Genomic DNA, 25,795 nt, shown 5'->3' with positions numbered 1-25,795 from the left:
ACCATATGTCTTGTTCTCTCTATAAATTCAACTCAGCAAAAACAATTTCTGATGTGTCTAAAACAACATTTCAACAGTTGGCCTGAGATGCCCTCTGTCTTTACGACAGTCCAACCTTTTTTATTACACGCAAGATGACAGTTAATACTATATGAGGGGCACGTGGTATCGAAAATCGAAGCACTCTTGAGCTGTTGATGGACTCCAACTGTCACATGGGTAATTATTCTTATGATGTACTATTATTAACTAATGCATCGCAGGACAATATAATGTGTCGGTATTTCACCAGGAAAGAGGTACTTGCTACACAGAGAAGGCTATGTGCGTGCTAGATGAGAATGGAGAAAGCGTCACCGGGGCGCATGGATGGACGCAGCAGTGTCGTCCACAACAGTGCCAGTGACTGCGGTGCGGCAGCATTACGACACCGTTCATTCCGAGAAACCAACGATGCCAGAGTCTAATATAGGCTAGTCTCTAGCGATCCAATTCTTACCATTGTAATTTTTTGAGTAAAATCACATTTTAGGCTAGTGTAAGTGGACGGGGAAAGGATGCGCTGCACCTCAATGAACACGGTCCGGATCTGTGCAGACAGACAGGCACAGTGAATTTTACATTTACATTTTAGTCATTTAGCAGACGCTCTTAACCAGAGCGACTTACAGGAGCAATTAGGGTTAAGTGCCTTGCTCAAGGGCACATTGAATAGTCTATATCTATCCACATGAATGCTGGATAGATATAGACTATTGACATTGCATTGCTTCAATATATCCAATAGCATAGCTATATATTCTACCACCGCAGTGACATTATATTTAACCCAAATGAGCCGTAATCTGAGCCTAGCAGTTGTGATTATGTAGGCTAATATTTATTGATAATGATATGATTTCGCGTGCGGCTGACAATCTCGCGGACTGTACGGATGCTCTCTCTGCCGTCGCCAGTCACATTTATTTCTAGCAGGTTAGAATTCCATGCACAGAATATGTCAATTCACAGGGCATGCTGTGCAGAATGACCACTACATTTCCAGCTATTCTAAAATGGATATGAAATAGGCCTACATTATGTGACCTCAATTTAAAGGAATTTCCCTATTCTCGCTTTCGGAGATTGGAGGGGAAAGGGAGGCATCCCTGTCCCGCTGATGCTGATGTGGGATTGTGGGCTCTTGCATTCATGAGAGAGCGAAGCACATCTGTGAGATGCACGTTGGCAACATCAAGACCTAATCGAATGACAAATAATTCGAAAAAGTAATGGCATAATCTTTTATCAAGATGTCTTGAAAAGAAAAACACAACGAGAGCGTTTTGTTATTCATACATTATTATTTATGTTATTTCCGTGATGAATCAATAGCCTAGGCTACTGTAAAATAATGGCTGATAAAAACGCATGGCCGTCGGATCGCGTGTTGTTCCGTTTCCTGTCTGCATAATGTAGCCTGGCGACTGTATGTGTGGCAAGCTGAACCACTGGTTTCGCTCTTCCTTCTCTCTTGTCTACCTATTTCACTTGAACAATGACAAACCAAGCCTGGGAATGGACACAATACTGTACAAAACAGAGGCAGCCGGTATAGGCTACACATGCACGCAATACGCAATCATTTAGCATCACAAGGCATTCTTACTCATATTCTGCTTCACACACAAAAACATAACAGCAATATTTCCCAAAGGTTGCTGTTTTGTTGGATAGAAGGTTTTATGCACGCGAGAATGCACAATAGCCTATCATCATCTACTGGGAAGAACAGTTACACTGTAGCTAGCGAGCTCTTGAAGGTTCCAAACATTTATACAATGTATCAAGCATTACTGTACCTGCAGAGCAGCTGAACTTCACTTCGTTGCAGTGCGGTTGCCTTGTTTCCGCCACATATAATCTCCTCTCGTATCAGCCAGGGGCAAACCGGTATGCTAAATTATGGTAATAACGCCAGATCCTAAAATTTGAATACCTATCAACATAGCTGCACTGTTTGAGCAATGTAGGTTATTCGGCAAAAGAGCAGACTTTCTCATAATCTAGCCTACCCTGTAAACGGACTGCCCCAGGTTGAGAAGTGTTATTTTTCTTCTGGCGGTGGCGGGATAGGGATGGAGGGTCCTCTATTCTCTCCTCTTTATCCCTTTTCAAACTGATGCTGCGATTTCACACAGCAGCGCGCGCCAGTGTCCCACACACACACAGCTGGTCCTCGCGACAGACATGCTGCTTCGATCCACGCAGTTCCAGCGCGCTGCACTAGCACACACGAGACCAGAGAAATACCCCGCCCACTTTAACAACTGTCAGTGGCATACTGTAGTCACTACAATGGAGAAAACATCCCTTTGCCTTTTGTTTCTCAGTAAAGGCTCTGGTATGGTATTAGTCTTCAATTTAGTTTTAAGTAGGCCTACGATATTATATATTTGATATCTCAGTTTGAACAAATCCTGGTGTGGGACTGGGACAATGGATAATAGTACACTGTAAAGGGGTTGCCATGAATTTGACAGTATTTTGCAGGCAGCGCTGTGGCAAGTAAAATGCTGTATTTCATATTACAGTAGGCATATAGCTAATGTAATATAAATATGGTATCAAAGCAAGTACTGTGTAATGACACACAGTACAATACCGTAAAATTGACTGTATTATACTGTAAAAAAGTAAACGCTACCTTCGTCAGATTGAATGGATGAATGAATGACATTATTGAGGAGAGGGGTTTGTATTTCACTGTATTTACAAGGAATTGGTGCAAGCAGGTTGGCTGCTTGGTAAAGTGTTTACACATTACAGCATGTTAATACATATTTGGTGTTTTATATCACTTGCACTTCTAGAGGCCTTAACAAAGGCCTCCAAAAGGACATGGAAAAATACTCAACCATTTAAGGTTTAAGACTTGCTGCCACTCCAATCTGTCCCCTATAGATTTTAAATTGATGGGGCACTATAACCACATAGGAGGTAAATTGGTGCAGCATTCTCATTCATGGGTGCAGCAAATATCCTCTTACAGTGCAAGCCTCAAAATATGTAAATGAGCCAGAAACAACAAACCATGCACCCACTAGTGGTCAAGGTTTTTGGTGTTCCAAAGATACAGTATGGTACTGTATTCTGTGGGGTGGAATTACAGGACCAATTTAAATACAGCAATTTCCCCACAATGCACCATCATTTACAGTATGCTGCAGTTAAAGGACTCCTGAGTGGCGCAGTGATCTAAGGCACTGCATCTCAGTGCTAGAGGCGTCACTACAGACCCTGGTTAGATTCCAGGCTGTATCACAATCCGGCCGTGATTGGGAGTCCCATAGGGCGGCGCACAATTGGCCCAGCGTCGTCCGGGTTTGGCCAGGGTAGGCCGTCATTGTAAATAGTTGCCTAGTTAAATAAAGGTTAAATAAAAAGTTAAACGTTTCCGAGTTTATTTTACTGTTGATAATACCTAAAATGACAGTGTAACAGTAAACACAATAGACAACGTAAATACATGTTGAATAATGACTTTTCTGTAGCCTAATTCAAACAATAATTACTATGTAATATTAATAATGACTGCCAACAAATACAATAGGGTTTCTCGCAGCTTCGATGCTTGAACCCCTAATTACATGATGAGCATATATCAGAATGTGAAGAGGTTCCCTATTAAATTATTGGATTGTCTGAATCAAATACATAAGCCTGAACCAAAAGTATTATTTTACAGTGCCTTCAGAAAGTATTAAGACCCCTTGACTTTTTCAAAAATTTTGTTGTGTTACAGCCTGAATTGAAAATGGATTAAATTGAGATGTTTTGTCAATGGCCTACACACAATACACCATAATGTCAAAGTGGAATTATGTTTTTCGAAATATTTACAAATTAATTAAAACTGAAAAGCTAAAATGTCTTGAGTCAATAAGTATTCAACCCCTTTGTTATGGCAAGCCTAAATGTGCTTAACAAGTCACATAATAAGTTGCATTGACTCACTCTGTGTGCAATAATAGGGTTTAACATGGTTAATAAATGGCTACCTCATCTCTGTACCCCACACATACAATTTTCTGTATGGTCCCTCAGTCGAACAGTGAATTTCAAACACATATTCAACCACAAAGATCAGGGAAGTTTTCCAATGCCTTGCAAATAAGGGCACCTATTGGTAGATGGGTAAAAATAAAAAATAAAGCAGAAATTGAATATCCCTTTGAGTATGGTGAAGTAATTAATTACACTTTGAATGTTGTATAAATACACCCAGTCACTACAAAGACACAGGCGTTCTTCCTAACTCAGTTGCCGGAGAGGAAGGAAACCGCTCAAGGATTTCACCACGAGGCCAATGGTGACTTTAAAACAGTTACAGAGGCTATGATAGGAGAAAACTGAGGATGGATCAACAACATCGTAGTTACTCCACAATACTAACCTAATTGACAGAGTGAACCTGTACAGAATAAAAATATTCCAAACCATAAATCCTGTTTGCAACAAGGCACTGAAGTAATACTGCAAAGCAATTAACTTTTTGTCCTGAATACAAAGTGTTATACATAGTGATGGCTGCATCATGTTATGGGTATGCTTGTAATTGTTAAGGACTAAAAAAAGAAATGTATTGGAGCTAAACACAGACAAAATCCTAGAGGAAAACCTGGTTCAGTCTGCTTTGCACCAGACACTGGGAGATGAATTCACCTTTCAGCAGGACAATAACCTAAAACACAAGGCCACATCTACACTGGAGTTGCTTACTAAGAAGACAGTGAATGTTCCTGAGTGGCCGAGTTACAGTTTTGACTTAAATCTATTTGAAAATCTATGACAAGACTTGATAATGCATAGTCTATGCATAGTCACTTTACCCCTACTACATGTACAAATTACCTCGACTAACCTGTACCCCCGCACATTGACTTGGTACCGGTACCCCCTGTATATAGCCTCGATATTATTGTATTGTGTTACTTTTTATTATTCTTTACCTTAGTTTATTTAGTAAATATTTTCTTAACTCTATCTTGAACTGCGTTGCTGGTTAAGGGCTTGTAAGTAAGCATTTCTCGGTAAGGTCTACACCTGTTGTATTCAGCGCATGTGACAAATACAATTTGATTTGATTTGACATGGTTGTCTAGCAATGATCAACAACCAATTTGACAGAGTTTGAAGACATTTTTTAAGAATAATGGGCAAATGTTGCACAATCCAGGTGTGGAAAGCTCTTAGAGACTTACCCAGTACGACTCACAGCTGTAATTGCTGCCAAAGGTGCTTCCACAAAGTATTGACTCAGGTGTGTGAATACTTATGTAAATTAGGTATTTCTGTATTTCATTTTCAATAAATTTGCTAACATTTCTAAAAACATGTTAACACTTTGTCATTAGGGGGTATTGTGTGTTGATGGGTGAGAGACAAAAATAATATTTTATCATTTTTTCTGGCTGTAACGCAACAAAATATGAAATAAGTCAAGGGGTATGAATACTTTCTGAAGGAACTGTATGAACCAGCTTCTTGTCCTTTATTGTGTGTGTGTGTGTGTGGCTCTCATTAAAGCCTTCAGTAGCTAACTGTTCTACATTTAGCTTGTTTTTCCACACAGGTTGCTAGGTTATATTCTATACCAGAGAGTTGCCAGGTTACATTCTATACCAGAGAGTTGCCAGTTTATATTCTATACCAGAGTTGCCAAGCAACCCTCCTCCTGGGGTGCTAGTAGCTATCCTCCCTCCTGCAGGAATCTGGTCTGACCCTACTACTCACTTGATTCTAATCTATAGAAACAGATCCATGATAGAGCAGGGCTGGGGAAAAACCTGCAAGGCCAGTAGCTCTCTAGAACAGGAGTCTCCAACCCTGTTCCTGGAGAGCTATCCTCCTGTAGGTTTTTGCTCCAACGCCAGTTGTAACTAACCTGGTTCAGCTTATCAACCACCTAATTATCAGAATCAGGTGTGCTAGATTAGGGTTGGAGTGAATACCTACAGGTAGCTCTCCAGGAACAGGGTTGGAGAGCCCTGCTCAAGAATATACATTTTCCCCTCTACCTGTGTGTTCACCTCAACCTACGGAGGTATCCAGATGCACAGTGGGAGTCCTCATCCCCAGTGAGAGCATGATCCTAACCGGCTAATGCAACCAATCTTTTCCGGATTCTCTCCTCTACAGCACCACAGTAGAGGCCCCAGACAGAGTCATAGCATGGTGTGTTCCCCCAGCCAGGCCGTTATATAACAGCATTATGTAGGGTAGGTCTGCCTGCCTGCTGTGAGGGGGACTCCACCGCTATCGAACTGTCTGTCACAGAGACCCAGGGTCATCACACTAACAAGGTCACCCACTCACCAAGATCATATAAATATAACTACTAGTGTAAAAGACTGAAAAACACTCAGATATATACAGTAGATTATTTCCTGTAAAAGAGCAAAAGGAAGGATCTCAAAGTGATTGAACGAAAGAAAGCATGTTCTTTCAACTAACATGGAATACCATAAAGCAGTCAGCTGAAATTAATATGGCATGGTACTCACTTTATTTTCCACTACATGTACAGTACTTCAGTGTATGTCAGTGTGTAATTCTGCTATGCGTGAACTCAAACGGTCTGATGGCGGTGATTTGATTTGAGGCTGAATTCATGGACTAACTACAGACCCATCTCTCTATGCTCCTCCTTCTCCTCCCCAGCCGAACCCATTTGGTCCTCAATGAATATACTGTTGGTCTTGTGTTCAACCCCCTCTCCTCATGCCGATCTTGTGATTCCCTCGCACTCCCTTGTCGAGAGAGAGCGTGAGAGTGTGTGTGGTGTGATGTGGCTGCATGGGTAATCCTGCGTCACAAGGAATAAAAGTAATCTTGTTGGAGTGTGATCATGGTCATGTGATCAGGGTGATGGAATGAAGCCAGAGGCGATGGGAAGTTCTGGAATACCTGTTGGCTCAGACTGATGACATGTGATGACATGTCTTTGGTCTGTTTCCTCAACTTCTCATGTTCTGGAATGTCCTACTGACGGAATTAAGTAAGACTAGTGTTTAACAGAGTAAAGCACTTGATTCCAAGGTTGCTGCAGCTAATACATGGACAATGCTATTTAACTAGTCGGCATTAGGTATTGGTTGTCCTCATATGAATTGAGCTAACATTTTTCACTTTTTTGAGGCAGAATGGCAAAACAATGTCCCAAAAGAAGTGCCAAGGGCACTTTCTACTTATCTGAAAGAGGTCCATAGAACTAATCATTTAAAATAAAACCTAGCAGAAATATACAGTAATTTGAGGGGCAACAGTCCCACCTACAGGACACCATGAACTCTTAAAATAACAATCTCACAATAGAACACTGGAAGACATTTCAGAGATGATCAGATTTATTACATTTGATCATGACAAGGAGAGGCACTAGAGATACCTTGACAGATGTATGACAAACCATATAACAATTGGAATAGTCAGACTACAGACTAGCTTTATGAATAGGAATTGTGTAGCAAATCTATAGGTTTAAAGGCACTTTTACAAATCTCCTTAGCTATAAAAAGGAATGTATATGTACGTTGCAATCAAAGACACAATGTATAAAACTAATAACTAAAAACAAGGAGAAAGTGCATTGGAGGAACATAATCATGTACTAATATGTTTACAACATCCTCGAGACTGCTCATTTGTAGTGATGGCACCCTGCCAATCATGTCGTGGATGGACTGAGCAAGGTATATTGTGGAGAGAGAGAGAGGATCTAAATGTAGTGCAAACGGGTGGATTGGGTAACACAGAAACACCTGAGTGGAGTTTACTTGGCTGGTTTAACACATTGATAGTGTTCATATGATTTGAGGACTTATGAGGTCATTTTAGTAGATTCAGTGACCAGAGAAAGTATGAAATATTAAAGCATGAAACCAATCCTATTTTTTAAAAGAACAAAAAAAGTAAATAAGACCAACCTCAAGTATGGCTAAATGCATATTAACAACCTGGACTCAGAGGTAGACTTAACATAGTAAACGAAGATCCAGAAAACTCAAATTAGTATGATATGTTACGTTTGGTATGGCATGCATTAATTTGTGGATGTCCATCATCCATTTCATAAATGTTACGAATTTGCAATTCGTATGATATGTTACGAATAATTGTGACTAACTAGGTGGTTAACGCTAATGTTAGCTAGGTGGCTAATGTTAGCTAGGCTAGGGGTTACACCCTAGAGTCGATGTCCTCACCCCCGCGGAAATCTAATTAATGTTATAAAATTATCATTCAAAAGCAGTCCGTTTAAGCTAGAGATATACATTGTTTTGCACGGGCTGAGTCTCAATCATCCGCATCCGCCAATGGCGGCCTTCCACATCTGCAGTGGTAGGTAGCCGAGCTACAGCGTGTTTGTCATACCATGAGACATCCCGAAAATCGGTCTTCTCACGAAAACGTCAGTAGCGTCGTCTGAACGGTTTGGCCTACAAACTAATATGACCACTATGGGAAGAGGATTGTCATGAATATGACCACCACAAGCGTCACGGGACTCGTCTGAAGTCGGTACTGCTGATCTGCTAACTTCTGTCTGTAGTGTCCGAACAGTTTGGGCTACACACTAATATGACCCCTCGATGTTTTGCTCTAGGACGCCCACAAGCCTCGTCTGAAGGTAGCCCGGTACCAGTAAAAAATAAATAATAATGTGGACATGTATGGAAGTAGTTTAGTGCCCAAAGAAAGCTGGTTAAAGTTAAATTTTTGGGTGACCCGACCAAATTCATATAGAAATGTGTGTTATAGATCTGTCATTCTCATTGAAAGCAAGTCTAAGAAGCAGTAGATCTGTTCTATGCTTCCTGTTCTTAATTTAAAAACCTATAATTTTCGGATCTCTCTTATATCTCTTGACAGGACAGACACTTTAAAACAAACTTCCTATTGATTGATTTTTTTTTGTAGAACCCCCCCACAGGTTTAGATTTAAGGATTAATGTTAGGGTTAAGGTTAGGATTAGCTAGCATGCTAAGTAGTTGCAAAGTTGCCAATTAGCTAAAATGTTAAAGTTGTCCGTGATGAGATTCACCCACCCATCCACCCCGACCAACCACCCTCCTTTAGTTTTTTATCTTAAGTAACCTGTTTTTGTAACCATACCAAACATAACATATACTCATTTGAGTGTCCCATAATTTTGTTTACTATGTTACGTCTAGTCAATGAGACCAGCCTGAAAATAAAAATGTATAACATTTACATTTTAGTCATTTAGCAGACGCTCTTATCCAGAGCGACTTACAGTTATAAGACATGACAATGATCCCTTCCTTCAAGCAACACAATTAAAATATATGTTTTTAAAAACATTCTGACCAAATAGTATAAATCAAAACATGCCAAACAGTTAAGTCCCTCAGCAAATCTGAAAAGACACCCACCCTATTCCTACTTGGGAACAGGGGTGCCATTTGGGACAGCCCTGGATGGAATGTATATGCCTTTAGTTGAAGTCTCGGTTAGAGAGGATGAGAGGAGCTACCAGGGTCCAGAGGTAGAGAGCCAGGCCTATCCATCTAGAGCTAATCTTTACCCACACAGCTGGCATACTTCTCTGCATGGCCTGGTAGTCTGCGTCAGGTCTGGGGAGAGGAGAGATCAGGATCAATCACATTTTATTTACCATCTCAAAAACACAAAGTAGACCATGTGTGATGGTTTGAAATTGGGTCGTTGGAGTACCACAAGACTGATAGCCTGCTGACCTAAAGCCCAGGCATTATCTCGGGGAGTTGACGCAAATCTCCAGGTCTCGAACAACGTGAATCACCTCAGTTATACCTGTACACATCCCTGTTCCTCTATCCCCTCAGATATAACCAAAGAAAACAGAGCTACTTACTGGTACCAGTTGGTGAGTGTCATCATGATGTAGAGGAAGGCCAGGAACAGGCTGAAGTGGAAGAAGGAGTAAGAGTAGGTGACCCCCTCTTCCTCGTTGTCCACGGCCCGTCTGGCCCCGTCCTCCCTCGTGGCCGCCTCGTGGTTGTCTGCAGCCAGACCCTGGCCCTCTACTGTCTGCATCAGCTTGTTCACCTGGGTGTTGTTGGACGAACGGATGCTACAGGGGAGGAGAAGGAAAGAGCAGGAACCCGTCAGGAAAAAGGGGACGTGATCAAATCAAATCAAATTTTATTGGCCACATGCGCCGAATACAACAGGTGCAGACATTACAGTGAAATTCTTACTTACAGCACTTAACCAACAGTGCATTTATTTTAAACAAAAAAGTAAAAATAAAACAACAACAAAAAAAGTGTTCAGAAAAAAAGAGCAGAAGGAAAATAAAATAACAGTAGGGAGGCTATATATACAGGGGGGTACCGGTGCAGAGTCAATGTGCGGGGGCACCGGCTAGTTGAGGTAGTTGAAGTAATATGTACATGTGGGCAGAGTTAAAGTGACTATGCATTAATAATTAACAGAGTAGCAGCAGCGTAAAAGGATGACGTGGGGGGGGGGCAGTGCAAATAGTCCGGGTAGCCATGATTAGCTGTTCAGGAGTCTTATGGCTTGGGGGTAGAAGCTGTTGAGAAGTCTTTTGGACCTAGACTTGGCACTCCGGTACCGCTTGCCGTGCGGTAGCAGAGAGAACAGTCTATGACTAGGGTGGCTGGAGTCTTTGACAATTTTGAGGGCTTTCCTCTGACACCGCCTGGTATAGAGGTCCTGGATGGCAGGAAGCTTGGCCCCAGTGATGTACTGGGCCGTACGCACTACCCTCTGGAGTGCCTTGCGGTCGGAGGCCAAGCAGTTGCCATACCAGGCGGTGATGCAACCAGTCAGGATGCTCTCGATGGTGCAGCTGTATAATTTTTTGAGGATCTGAGGACCCATGCCAAATCTTTTCAGTCTCCTGAGGGGGAATAGGCTTTGTCGTGCCCTCTTCACGACTGTCTTGGTGTGTTTGGACCATGATAGTTCGTTGGTGATGTGGACACCAAGGAACTTGAAGCTCTCAACCTGTTCCACTACAGCCCCGTCGATGAGAATGGGGGCGTGCTCAGTCCTCTTTTTTTTCCTGTAGTCCACAATCATCTCCTTTGTCTTGGTCACGTTGAGGGAGAGGTTGTTGTCCTGGCACCACACGGCCAGGTCTCTGACCTCCTCCCTAGTCTCATCGTTGTCGGTGATCAGGCCTACCACTGTTGTGTCGTCGGCAAACTTAATGATGGTGTTGGAGTCGTGCCTGGCCATGCAGTCATGGGTGAACAGGGAGTACAGGAGGGGACTGAGCACGCACCCCTGAGGGGCCCCCGTGTTGAGGATCAGTGTGGCAGATGTGTTGTTACCTACCCTTACCACTTGGGGGCGGCCCGTCAGGAAGTCCAGGATCCAGTTGCAGAGGGAGGTGTTTAGTCCCAGGATCCTTAGCTTAGTGGTGAGCTTTGAGGGCACTATGGTGTTGAATGCTGAGCTGTAGTCAATGAATAGCATTCTCACGTAGGTGTTCCTCTTGTCCAGGTGGGAAAGGGCAGTGTGGAGTGCAATAGAGATTGCATCATCTGTGGATCTGTTGGGGCGGTATGCAAATTGGAGTGGGTCTATGGTTTCTGGGATAATGGTGTTGATGTGAGCCATGACCAGCCTTTCAAAGCACTTTATGGCTACAGACGTCAGTGCTACGGGTCGGTAGTCATTTAGGCAGGTTATCTTAGAGTCCTTGGGCACGGGGACTATGGTGGTCTGCTTGAAACATGTTGGTATTACAGACTCAGTCAGGGACATGTTGAAAATGTCAGTGAAGACACTTGCCTGTTGGTCAGCACATGCTCGGAGTACACGTCCTGGTAATCCGTCTGGCCCTGCGGCCTTGTGAATGTTGACCTGCTTAAAAGTCTTACTCACATCGGCTACGGAGAGCGTGATCACATAGTCATCCGGAACAGCTGGTGCTCTCATGCATGCTTCAGTGTTGCTTGCCTCGAAGCGAGCATAGAAGTGGTTTAGCTCGTCTGGAAGTCTTGTGTCACTGGGCAGCTCGCGGCTGTGCTTCCCTTTGTAGTCTGTAATAGTTTTCAAGCCCTGCCACATCCGACGAGCATCAGAGCCAGTGTAGTACGATTCAATCTTAGTCCTGTATTGACTCTTTGCCTGTTTGATGGTTCGTCGGAGGGCATAGCGGGATTTCTTATAAGCGTCCGGGTTAGAGTCCCGCTCCTTGAAAGCGTCAGCTCTACCCTTAGCTCAGTGCGGATGTTTCCTGTAATCCATGGCTTCTGGTTGGGGTATGTACGTACGGTCACTGTGGGGACGACATCATCGATGCACTAATTGATGAAGCCAGTGACTGATGTGGTGTACTCCTCAATGCTATCTGAAGAATCCCGGAACATGTTCCAGTCTGTGCTAGCAAAACAGTCCTGTAGCTTAGCATCTGTGTCATCTGACCACTTTTTAATTAACCGAGTCACTGGTGCTTCCTGCTTTAGTTTTTGCTTATAAGCAGGAATCAGGAGGATAGAGTTATGGTCAGATTTGCCAAATGGAGGGTGAGGGAGAGCTTTGTATGCGTCTCTGTGTGTGGAGTAAAGGTAGTCTAGAGTTTTTTTTCCTCTGGTTGCACATTTAACATGCTGGTAGAAATTAGGTAGAACGGATTTAAGTTTCCCTGCATTAAAGTCCCCGGCCACTAGGAGCGCTGCATCTGGATTAGCATTTTCCTGTTGATTTATGGCCTTATACAGCTCATTCAGTGCAATCTTAATGCCAGCATTGGTTTGTGGTGGTAAATAGACAGCTATGAAAAATATAGATGAAAACTCTCTTGGTAAATAGTGTGGTCTACAGCTTATCATAAGATACTCTACCTCAGGCGAGCAAAACCTTGAGACTTCCTTAGTATTTGATTTTGTGCACCAGCTGTTGTTTACAAATATACACAGACCGCCACCCCTTGTCTTACCGGAGTCAGCCGTTTTATCCTGCCGATGTAGCGTATAGCCTGCTAGCTGTATGTTATCCATGTCGTCGTTCAGCCACGACTCGGTGAAACATAATATATTACAGTTTTTAATGTCCCGTTGGTAGGATAACTGTAATCTTAGGTCATCCAATTTGTTCTCCAATGATTGAAGATTGGCTAATAGGATTGATGGGAGCGGCAGTTTACTCGCTCGCCGTCAGATCCTTACAAGGCACCCTGACCTACGTCCACGATATCTCCGTCTCTTCCTCATGCGAATGACGGGGATTTGGGCCTTGTCGGGTGTCTGTAGGATATCCTTCGCGGCCGCCTCGTTGAAGAAAAAATCTTCGTCCAATACGAGGTGAGTAATCGCTGTCCTGATATCCAGAAGCTCTTTTTGGTTATAAGAGACGATGGCAGAAACATTATGTACAAAATAAATTACAAATAACGCGTAAAAACACACATAATAGTACAATTGGTTAGAGGGCTGTAAAACGGCAGCCATCTTCTCCGGCGCTGTTCAAAAGCCTGTGGACAGGCTCGAATAGTCTGGATTTCATTTGAAACATAGCTCTGAATCAGTGTTTCTCAAACCCAGTCCTGAGGACACACAGGCTTGCACATGTTTACTCTAGCCCAGTACTTCGATCAGGTGTCTCTGGTCTGGGCTGCTACAAAGAGTGCCCGGTCCAGTGGGTCTCCAGGATTGGAGAGAACCCTACTCTAGGTTGCAACTTCATATCTGGCGTAGAGAGTGCAGAAGAAGATGACCAGTCCTATGATGCCCTGTGTATCCCACCACTGGACCCCTTGCGCTGGGGCAGGTGTAGGGGTGGAGGTGTTGTTCACCAGACTCAGCAGGCTGGGGTTAAACTTACGGTCTATAGGGAGAGAGATAGAATATTGTCATTCTGATGAATGCCATTGAAGGACAAAATGGTATGCTTTTAAACCTAAAGAAAATGACAAATCATCAGCGTTTAATTATGAGCTAGAGTCACATCTATTTTACTTACTCTTTCTCTTGTCATTTTTGGCTGCAACTCATCTAATGTGGGATGAAGTGTTCACTGACCGAAGTTTATCTTTCGGGTAAAATATGTTTCTTCACATTTAAAGTCTTTGTTCCAGACTTCCCATCAAGCGATTTCATTTTTTTGTCAGCATGCAGCTATGCGAGTCAAGGTAACATCAGGTAATCTTTAATGCATGAACTGAACCATGACTCTTAACCAATGACTGAACAGGGTCATCAGCAGGGTCATGACGAGACTTACTGGGGTTATAATAATAATAATAATAATATGCCATTTAGCAGACGCTTTTATCCAAAGCGACTTACAGTTGACATACATGGTGTAGAGGGAGATGAGGGAGGCCTGGAGCAGGCCTGAGCTTGGTTGGGCCTCCTGGGGGACAATAAAACAATTAACTGATAGACACACAAAACATCAGTCTCTAACTTCTGTTCAACTACATTCACATGAACAAATAGTTCACTGTGTCATTGTTTAACATTTTGATGATCTTGATAATTGCAAACATTGCTAATATTTCCACCCCTGAATTAACTTCAGGATGTGTATGTATTTCAAAGAGAGAGGAACAAGACTGAAACAGCCTGCAAATAAATATTGTACTCAATAAAACTGCAGGAACTTTCAACGGTGTGCAGGGATCTGTAGTGTATTAAGATTATGACTTTGTTAAATGGGTTTAAGTGGAACCTGAGAGGATGTTTATTTAGTGTCAGAGGAATGGTTTTAGTGTGACACGCCACATGGGACAGAGAAGTCTGTGTTGTAGACAGGGGATTGGACAGTAGAGGGAGCCACCCATATTTTTGGGAATATTATATATACTGGGTTTAAACGAAGAAGAGGTTAGAGCGGCCATTGCGATTTGGGAAACGCTGCTCTCCGGGGGGGATCATGACACCCGTAAACTTATGCTGAAATCTTGTGATATGAATAAACCTTATGATCAAAGTTCAGTATAAGCGGACTCCTTTGTTACAGCAATAACTAGCAACATTGACTCGACACTACAAATGGCGTCATGAAAAGGGAGGGTCTGCATCTCTCCTTTGTTCCATTCATGCACCAAGCTGACTCTCGTTCCGAAGTCATGGCCAGATAAGGGTGAGTTCCTCACCACTTTGGGCATTTGTTAGTTTGGAGGCTATTTGAGTGTGCGCTGGAGAGATGTACCGTTGCGGACCGATGTGTGCTTTGTGTTGCTTTATTGCTGAGAACTAGGGGTCTGGCCTAATCATTATAAATTTATTTGCACTGGTAGACAGCGCAAAAGGGGGAGAGAGAGCCTATAGGAGTGGCTATAGAAATATGTGTCTATAGAAATAGGCTTGAATAGGAATTCTAGAACAATCGATGGTAGTGAATAAGGCAGATATGCAAGGCAGAGATACGTATACAAATTAGGGCATTGCAATCTTGTAAAGACCTCAGGGAGGTGATCTTAGGATGGGCCGAAAATCCTTTTACGCGTTATATGTGTTTGAGGTCAGTCTGGGACTGGAGAGTGGTTATATATTCTATTGCAAGTTACTGCTCATCTTGTATCCGACGGGGTATATGTTTGGGGGAACCTCTCATAGAATATCCAGAACTCACAGCATCATATAAGGTAGGGACAAAGAAAAATAATTTAGGCGCAATGCAGGTTACATTGCTACATGTTGCATGCCACATGTTACATACATGCTAATGCTAAATGCTAATGCTAATTGTGCTACATGCTACATGCTAACATTAGAGGGCCATTGCGATGGAATATAGCCTCTTAAATTATGTTTGTTTGTGTAGAATTTAAGTTATATAATAATAAATAATAATAATAATAATAATAATAATGGGCGGCAGGTAGCTTAGTGGTTAAGAGCGTTGTGCCAGTAACCGAAAGGTCGCTGGTTCTAATCCCCGAGCCGACTAGGTGAAAAATCTGTCGATGTGCCCTTGAGCAAAGCACTTAACCCTAATTGCTCCTGTAAGTCGCTCTGGATAAGAGCGTCTGCTAAATGACCAATTATTATTATTTATTAAGTTATATGCTTTGTGAGCTCTGTTAAGTGTTATTGTTTGTCTATAAAGGGTAAAAGAGAGGAGCTATAGCAGAATGCTAACGTTCTGTTGTCTGGGGCTCCCGTCCACGCTGAAATCGTGGTGATGAATGTACTACGCATGCGTGTGATTTTACGATACTAGAGTTACGTAGGGAGAATATGCCTCTGCTACACGGTGCAAGGGGGGGAGACACAGACACAGACGAACGTAGAGATTTGAACACGAATGGAATGTTCTAGTTGTTACATCGGCTGTTGTTTGAAGATGAAACTATTTGTTGAGATCTATTGAATTGATAAATTAGATATGTTGACGGATTAAAATAAATAAAATAAAATGACGGATTAAAATAAATAAATAAATGTTATTGAGCTATCTATAATTATTCCTGAGTTAATTCTTAGAGCGAATGTGAACGGAGGAATATTGAATGGTTGAAGTGACTCAGTGACTGCATAAACTGCTAAATTCTTGTATGTTTCTCTGTTCTTTTGTCATATGAGAGGCGATGGGACGAGAGGAGAGAGAGAGAAAGAGAGGAGGTGCTGACGTGTACATCACGTGACAAGGGGTGACGCGACAGAGGATCGAGTCAAAAGGTTTTAGTGCTGTTCTGTTTACAAAATCTTCCCCTACAGGATATTTCATGTTATGACAATTTCGCAAAGACTTGGCAAAAGACTGATTGAATAAAAATTGCATTTTGGAGTTTCTGTGAATGAGTGGGTTTGATTAGAGTTCTGTTGGAAATCGAGTACTAACATTATTCTGTAAAATTAAGATAATTGGATGCTTATTAAGCAATGGGATTTATGAGTACTGTAGTGTTGCTGGATTATAGATATTATACATACCACCTTCAATCAGGAGGGGTAAGATAGCCACTAATTGATAAATTAGTAAAATAGGAAATATAAATAAAAAAAATATTTTTGATTATTCATAAATTTATTGAGTAATTGTTTAATTTTCTATTGATTAATTTTTATTATTTAGGGGAAAATGTTTTTTTTTTTTTTTTTTTTTTTTATATTAATAATTAAAGGGAGGAAGCCATAGGCTATATAGTCTAAATAAAATAATTCACATTAAAGGAATATAAAAGAGTTGTTACAATGGGGAAAAAGGATATCAGGACTATGAAGGTAATTACACCTGTTGATATAGTTGAAAATAGTAAACATTGCAATACCATTAACTAAAGGTTGTCTGGAAAAGGGAACAAAAGTTGGCCTGACATTGAACAACCATAGCAAGTAGAGGGAATCTTAACCCTGACGTCATCAACATGATGAAAGTGATTGAATAATAGAGAGAGGAGAAGCAGAAACGACCATAAAGATAAAAGAAAACTCCAAAAGGAAGAAAATGAGATGTCTGGAAGAGAAGAGTGAGGTTAAGGAAGATGGAACTTGAAGATGATGATGCTGATGATGATGATCAGAGTGATTGAGAAGAGATCATGGGTGGATATGACTCTGTGATCAGAAGGAAGTTGGCAAGAGAGGAAAGAAGAAGGATACTAGAGATTTGATCTCTGATGGAAGTTGAAGGAAGAAGGATACAAGAGATTCGATTTCTGATGAAAGCAAAGATGAAGACAGCGATGAAGATTTTGAGATTAAAGGTGCTTCATATTCAAGAGGATTTTATCCAACAATGATTAGCAAAGAAGAAATAGAAAGAGATATAGACCGATGCGTATCATGCCTGGATAAAGCGAATGATTTAGAAGAAGTAACACAACTGGAGGAACAACTCAAGAAGCTGAAGAAAAGTAAGAAGATGATGGAAGATGATATTTCGAGGACAGAACTTAGAATATAACCTTTTGTAGAATACTGATATGTCAACAACAAGAAAGAGCAGGACCAAGAAACTCTACTCAATCAAATACAACTGGGGAAGGAGAAGAAAAAGAAGAAGAAGAAGAAACAAGCTTTGGTTATGAAGAATCATTGTGCACCAAATCAACAATCACTGCCATAGCTTCAACTGAACAAGGTCAAATGCAATTGTATCAGCCACCAATGGCGGTACCAGTTGTTCCATATCCACAGCCAGTTTCTGGACAGACACAGCATTGGAGAGGAAGAGGACGAGAAGGCTTAGAAGGAGGAGGAAGGTTTCAGCTACACTTCCAGCAACTTTCAGAAGAGTGTTATAATTGTGGACAGGCTGGTTACTTTACCTGTGAGTGCAATGCGCCAGGAGGAAACAACAGAGGGAATTTCTGAGGAAGATAAAGGAGCAAGTGAAGATCACCTGTTCTCCAGGTGAACCCTTAAAGGAGCAAGGATTCTAGTGCCTAGAAGATCCGAAGGGGGGTGTCAGCTGATAGCACCGATTTAGGGAGAAGAAGAAAATATCCAACAATTGAAGTGAAAATAAAAAGGACTAGAAGAAGGAATAGAGGAAAAGCTTTTATCTGTGTTGAGCCTAAAGAGGTTAAACATCTCACTATGTAAAATTAACTAATTAGGATAGGGATTTGAGGGAGTAAACCAGCTGATTACTCTTAAGGAACCAATTGAGCTCTGCTATAAAAAAATCAAAGAGAAATTAAAATACACATACTGGTATTAGAACATATACCTATTGCATTGTTGGGAAGAGATGCATGGTGTAAACTGAACTGTACAATAAGATGTACACTAGACGGCTGTCTGGTAGAAGATTTTTAAAAAGTAGGGTTTTTGGGAATCATATTTGCTTGAAAAGATAATATCATAGGAAGGATGACAATCTATTAGACTGCCTATTAGACAATCTGTCTGAAAAATAAAGTTAAAAGGGGTGACTGTTATTCTTGGTTACATTCCTACACCAAGAGGGGAAAGAGATTTCAAACTAGGCTAAAAGATGTTCGATCGTTTGCCAAGTCTGTGTGTAAAGAAGTCAGAAGCAGGTGGGGACTTCCCAATCACATATTCTAAAAATTGGTGGTAAAAGGATTTTGTGAATAAATCAGTGGAAAATGTTTTAAAAGTTAGGAGAAAAGTTAGATAAAAAAAAAAGTTAGGAAAACTAGGGTTGAAGGAACTCTAGGGCAGTAAGCTAAGTTTCAATGTTAGTTAGTAGGAAGAGAGAGAGAACTAGTGGTGATAGATGGAAATACAAGTAAAAAGTAAAAAGTTTTAGGGAGAATGGATGAAGTAACAACAATGACATCAACACTTCAGCATATTGAAACAATAGTGAGAAGCAATTTAACTCTTTCAACATTGACAGTTATTAAAGCTATAAATATATCACATTTGATTACAAGGGAGCCAATAGCTCTAGCACCAATTTTAGAGGAAAAGACTGTTATTAGGGTTAGGATGAGTGATAAAGCTAATTTTCTTGTAGATGTGAGAGGAGGAATGTGTAGAGGTGAGATTCCTCTCATGTGGAGAGAAGTTTTGAATGATAATGTGACTAGGGGGAATTTTAGAGTTATTTAGGGGTTTGTGGTGAGAGAGTATATATTCTTACCTATGGATGGAAAGGATATTGTTAGAAGTTGAAGCTTCCATATGAGGTTTTAAAATTAAAAGAGGGGAAGCACAGGAAAGAGATAAATCTGATTCTGAAAGAGAGAAGTTTCATAGTCTGGGAAGCCTATCATTGGAGGATAAGTCTAAGAGAGAAGTGGGGATTTTTCCATGGTATGGTGTACAATTTGGGAAGATCATATTGATAATATTACCTATACTTTGATTCCAGATAGTTCAGATAATATCACTAGTGTTATAGATGCATTGAAAAATATAAGGGATGCATTTGGTAGATCTGAAGGAGCTGGATGGTCAGTGAAGTCTTGGTTGCAAGATCAGTTAGGCCCAGTGGGAGCAGTGATGGTTCAGATTTTAGTAGCAGATCTGATAGCACTGTGTGTGATGTTTTTCTTTTGTAATTTGTTACTGACCTTTGAGAAAGCTATGATATTGAGATAGGTTGGAGTAGTGATGCCTGGAGACAACACTCAGATGCCGTTGTTGACTGTTCCTGATCTGGATGAAGAGGGACAAGTGGGACTGGATGGAGTATTGATGGATAAATATCCTTTTTGATTATTTGATCATTTTTCAAATGTTTTTCAATATTAGTGTGATTTTAGTATGATGTTATGAATCAAAGGGGGGAAATAGGATCATGTGATTCATATATCATTTTATATAATTTTTTATATTCTTAGTTGATATTGATGTTTTAATTTGAAAGTGTTGTTTTGCAAAAGATACTGTTTGGTCTTTTCTTTTCTTCCAGAAGCATTTGGGGGAATATGTAGAGATTGAAATACTCAAACAAGGACAATATGAAGGGACAATATGAAAGGAGAATGACTGGAGGAGATGGAACAAGGAAGGTGTGGAAAGGTTCCGATTCCATCATCAACGATGCATTGGAAGTCAACACTGCTGGGGAGATTAAGTGTAGTGGACTACATTCCAGTGTCTGCAATGAAATATAGACATATTTGCATGTGTAATACATAATTTGTGTCATATTCTTAGGTATTACTTTTTGTAGAATGATATTTGATGTTATTGAATGCATGTGGGGATCTTAGATGTTTTTGTTTATTTTGTGAATGCTTAGGGACATGGAGTCTAGGCAGGGATAGAGATCCACTGTAGGGTCCGATGGGTCGACCAGCCTTAGTGTGGAAATTTTTGGGATAGTATTTTGTTTGCTGGGGATTTCATGTGTATTTAATGGCATCATAGTTTGAAATGCATTGATAAAGATGTATGAATTGATCTGGAGTACCTAGGTGGTTGCCTGGGGCAGAGGGGCCGTGAGAGAATTTTACTGTCTTGATTGATGGATGGATATTTGGAAAGAAGGCTGCCAGACAGTTTTTTGCTCTTACACTCCATAAAGATTTGTTCATATTTCATAGTAATGTATTCACACTTCATAAAGATTTGTTCATATTTCATAGTAATGTATTCACACTTCATAAAGATTTGTTCATATTTCATAGAAAGGTATTTACACTCCAGACAGAAGTGTTTTTGGTTTATGGTTAAATATACTCAATAAGATAAATGGTTACTTGTCATAATCCTATTCTGTTTGTTTTTGAGACTTTTAGTTAGTCTCGAAGGGGGGAATGTAGTGTATTAAGATTATGACTTTGTTAATGGGTTTAAGTGGAACCTGAGAGGATGTTTATTTAGTGTCAGAGGAATGGTTTTAGTGTGACACGCCACATGGGACAGAGAAGTCTGTGTTGTAGACAGGGGATTGGACAGTAGGGAGAGGGAGCCACCCATATTTTGGGGAATATTATATATACTGGGTTTAAACGAAGAAGAGGTTAGAGCGGCCATTGCGATTTGGGAAACGCTGCTCTCCGGGGGGGATCATGACACCCGTAAACTTATGCTGAAATCTTGTGATATGAATAAACCTTATGATCAAAGTTCAGTATAAGCGGACTCCTTTGTTACAGCAATAACTAGCAACATTGACTCGACACTACATATCAATCTCTTTTTTGCGAGACTGAAACATCACCTGAACTTTGGGCAGGATGGCAATGATGGAGATGATGAAGTTGAGGCTGATGAAAACCTTGTGTTCAGTGCAGTCGTCTCCCGTGGTGTAATAGACACAGAACAACACCACAGCAGAGAAGGGCATAGTGCAGCACCGTGAACGACAGGAGAGCTGTGGGAGGGGAAACATAAGAATACATCCCATTATGGATGTTATGAAATGTTTTCCATTCTCACTAGGGGAAAACCAGGATAAGCGTCAATTCCATTTCAATTCATGAATTATACTGACATTCCTATTTTCTTCAGGGAATTTCAGATTACTTCCTGAACTGACTGAATAAAAATGGAATTGACCCAAACCTGGAGAAAACATTCAGAAAATGTGAATTTAAATGAGTTAGACTACACCGTTTTAAATCAGTAGACCGTATTAACGATCAGTACCTGAGAACCAGCACTTGCTATTTCCCTCCACAGCATTCTCCAGCCAGGACTGGTTCCAGGTGTGAGCAAAGTCCACAAGCAGGATCAGCTGGATGATGATGAAGATGAACGAACCCACCACACCAATGTAGAACCACACTGGAACACACACACACACACAGTGAGTTTGTTAAAAGACAACATGTGGAAGGTCTGTTTAATTGACCATAATTGACTACACGTTCTTGGCAGTGGCGATGCGTCACGTGGGCCGGGCCCACCAATATCAAAGAGATTTGCATGCAATTCTGTTATTTCATGTCACAACAATATATCATATCAGTTAGCAAAAATGTAATTGTATTAAAAAAATTGCTTGATCTAATCAAGCATACGTGGGCGCTTTCCAATTGTATTGTTGTTTTGGTAAATTTCCATTGAGTAAGGCAGCTCGGGTTCTTTCTGTGGTGGAGGGGCAGACAGAAAGTACAGAGCGCAGAATTCGTTGATCTTCTCTGGTTGCACATGATTGGCTGAGGGTGCGGTCACTCATGGGGACACTACGTCATCACAGCACCTGCTGAGAGAGCTAGCCAGCAAAAGCCCCTAATCGGTGCTCCATTGATTTACAGTAGCAGTGCATGCCCAAGAAGGCTCATTGTCATTGGCCACAGATAAATCAACATCTTACGCCCGGTAACTTTGATTGGACTGATGTGTCAACTTCATAGATAGCTAGTTGTTTACCACATCTTCAAGCTAGGTAGTTAAGCTAGCTGAAACATGTCGACTAGCTTTGCTATCACCTAGTGAATGATTTTCAAACTTAGCATTATGAAAGAAATGTAGAGATAAAACGTCTCGGTGCTCATTAGCCACCTAAACTTTAAAGTAAAGCAAGCTGGAAAAGAAGATTCAAGTGGAGTGGTTGGTGGTGGATCATGAAGCAGTGGCTAACATTGGTTTTGAGGTAGGCTAGCTATAATACCCTGTAAGCTACATGTCTTATTGTTGCTATTTCATGGCAGACTAATACCCATGGAACCACATGTACAAGAAGGGTAAGTTATAAATACCTTTGATGGAACTGTAACGGTGCAATAGATGAAGCAAGGGAATAGCGTTATAAACGTTGCATATTGTTAACCGGGCCCATTTGTAACAGGCAGGCAGAGTTGCGATATTGCAGACCGATTACTAGCTAGTTTACTCTATAAAAGTATGCTCGACTACTGTGGTCTTCCGTGCAATATGAGCTAAAGATATGGGAAGTAGCCATAAACTGATAATAACCCAAATGTTATAACGTTTGTGTGTGGCTCAAAACTCCTTTCTGGGATTGATTATTAGTGCATTCAATGTGTAGCCAGTGTAGTGTACTGATTTCAATGCATTTGAGCTTTGTTGATTGAGTTCCCCCACCAATATTTTAATGTTAAAATTGCCACTGGTTATTAGTGTTTAGAGGAAAATATTTAACATCATAGTAATGGTGTATACCTGTGTTGAATGTCCCATCTGGAATGAAGAAGGCTCCTACAGTAATCCCCACCAGTACGAGGAACTTGACGAACCAGAATCTGAGAGGACAAAGCCACAGGCATTCATTCAATACATCGCGTCATACAAAAACAGGTCCTGTATGTGTACCATAAATTAAAAAAAACAGGTCATATTTTTTGGCCAGGATCCTTTAAAAACCTTTTTTATGTAAACTGTTGTGTGCTATAGCTTGGAAAATAAATACTTGTGACTAGCTTTCTCTGCCCTTAACCTGGTTCTGAACACCTCAACAACAAAGGTCATGTGATTTGGTAAGAAGAATGCCCCTCTCCCAACCGGTGTGATTACTACCGCTGAGGGTTTAGAGCTTGAGGTAGTCACCTCATACAAGTACTTGGGAGTATGGCTAGACGGTACACTGTCCTTCTCTCAGCACATATCAAAGCTGCAGGCTAAGGTTACATTTAGACTTGGTTTCCTCTATCGTAAATCGCTCCTCTTTCACCCCAGCTGCCAAACTAACCCTGATTCAGATGACCATCCTACCCATGCTAGGCTACTCATCAAGCAACCAAGACAAGGGTTGTGTGGAGTTACCTTCTTGAGCTGAGTCTCCATGCCAGGTAGGATCATGATGACAGAGACCAGGGTCCCCAGCAGCAGCAGGAAGGAGAAGGCCAGCCTGGATACAGGAGAGTTGTAGTTGTAGGAGCCGAGCCACACAGACACGATGCCTGGAGGGAGGCAGAGAGAGGAGGGAGGTGAGGGGAGGGGGAGAGAGGGGGGGGGGGGGGGGGGAGCGAGAGGGAGAGAGAGAGAGAGGACAAGAACTAGGACCGCAGACGAGTCATTTTTGGTGTGCCAGAGGGAGAAGACATGAGGGGGTAGATGAGATGAGGCAAACGCATGCATGGTGTGTGTGCAACAAAAGTACTGCGTGCTACCGCCTGTTGTTACTGTCACTGCAACCGTTGCAACTCTTGTGTGTTCCATCCAAACAAATCCAGACAACTGATAGTTCTACTGAAGGTAAATCAGGCCAGTTCCAATGACAAGGGCTGCCACTCATACAGTTACAGTACAGCAACGAACAACATCATCATCATCATCACAGCCCCCTGCCTGATGTGTCTTTTCTCAATCTATATCTTTACATGATTCCTTGTCTTCCCTCCTTCTCAAAATGCATTGGTGGAGATCCAAGGTCCCTTTCCAATGTGTTTTGAGAAGAACCGAGGAGAGGATGGGAGGAATCAAGACAGATGAATTGAGGAAGAGACCCAGTGTTGTGTAGGTGTTGTATGTGGTCACAGAAGGGTCATGCTCCACAGGAGGCATCTCTCGCTGCTCTCTGATGAGTCAGGCAGACTGTGAAGTCGAGACGATCTGTGAACTACTGAGGCATAGGCTGGATCAGCCCAGAGACATGTGAAGCATAGTTTAGTCGAGCATAGGGAAGCCTATGATGCAGTTGCTGGGAAGGATCAGCCATCTTTCATTAAAGGATTGCAAGCTATAATAATAGAATAATATGCCATTTAGCAGACGCTTTTATCCAAAGCAACTTAGTCATGCGTACATACATTTTTACGTATGGGTGGTCCAGGGGATCGAACCCACTACCCTGGCGTTACAAGCGCCATGCTCTACCAATTGAGCTACAGAGGAGCTATGCAAGCTGTATGCACCAGGGTAGAAGGCCATGCAACATGCAGTCGAGCAGCAGTCGCAAGCCTTGCCTTGGAAGGTTTAACCATTACATTGTAGGTAAATCAGACAGACAGACAGACAGGGCTTTTTGCTGACCTGAGAATGTGGGACAAACTCTTCAATAGAAAGGGTCAGTAGATTATCACTCTGTGCATAGTCATTTGCAGTGTGTGTCCAAAATTTGAAGAAATTCACCTTATGGCTCGAGTAGGCCTAGAAAACGTTTTCAGTGACTATCAAATCATATTTCTTTAGCATGATTACTAAACTTGCCTGCAACATGGCATGAAATATGAAAGAGAATAATTTTAGTCATGCAGCTAATTTGGTGTGAAGACTATGACGCACTGAAACTGGAAATTAATCAATATGAAACTGCTGACTTTTCCTGCAAACAAGTGTCTGTTTTCCAAACATAAGTATTTACGATCAACATAAAACACATTAGAATATACTTACAGGAAAAACAGATATGAATTACATTGCCTACAGTATCCCCCAAACAGTATCTTGAACTTTGTCTCTATGTTAGGCAGGTTAGTTTATAGCCAAACACCTCAGAGACTTAAGGGCGATTCCAGACCAGGATGGCCTGAAAATATTTTTGGTATCTCAG

General features: G+C 41.4%; 1 pseudogene across 1 annotated transcript; it reads right to left on the bottom strand.

The window, feature by feature from the left end:
• Positions 1 to 9,500: 9,500 nt before the first annotated feature.
• LOC311123187 (serine incorporator 1-like) lies at positions 9,501 to 24,807 on the bottom strand (annotated as a pseudogene). Its single transcript has 10 exons — positions 24,750 to 24,807; positions 24,067 to 24,203; positions 23,741 to 23,754; positions 23,467 to 23,546; positions 21,988 to 22,125; positions 21,560 to 21,712; positions 14,311 to 14,377; positions 13,711 to 13,849; positions 9,900 to 10,118; positions 9,501 to 9,639 (listed from the first exon to the last, which is right to left on the bottom strand). The product of its transcript is annotated as a serine incorporator 1-like (transcript).
• Positions 24,808 to 25,795: the final 988 nt, after the last annotated feature.

This window comes from Coregonus lavaretus (assembly GCF_964263955.1).
Source record: "Coregonus lavaretus genome assembly, chromosome: 3".
NCBI classification, from domain to species: Eukaryota; Metazoa; Chordata; class Actinopteri; order Salmoniformes; family Salmonidae; genus Coregonus; species Coregonus lavaretus.
Note: the sequence above shows the minus strand (reverse complement) of the source record. Positions and strands in the feature narration are given on the sequence as shown.